Below are 214 nucleotides of genomic sequence, written 5' to 3' on the forward strand. Positions count from 1 at the left end.
TAACAGACGATATTAACCATTTTAACTACACGGAACAGAAGTTCAACACCAAGAGTCTAAATCAACACTTAGCAAAACGGGCCGGCTAACGGCTACTTTAGCACATAACTGGCAAAAGCGATTCAACTGAACAATGGTCATGTTTACATGGATTCATGAACTGCCCCTAATTACCGCCCCCCTTCCAGAGACACACTGTCAAACACACTCATGC

This window comes from Notothenia coriiceps, unplaced genomic scaffold (assembly GCF_000735185.1).
Source record: "Notothenia coriiceps isolate Sejong01 unplaced genomic scaffold, NC01 NC01_scaffold00006140, whole genome shotgun sequence".
Lineage (NCBI taxonomy): Eukaryota > Metazoa > Chordata > Actinopteri > Perciformes > Nototheniidae > Notothenia > Notothenia coriiceps.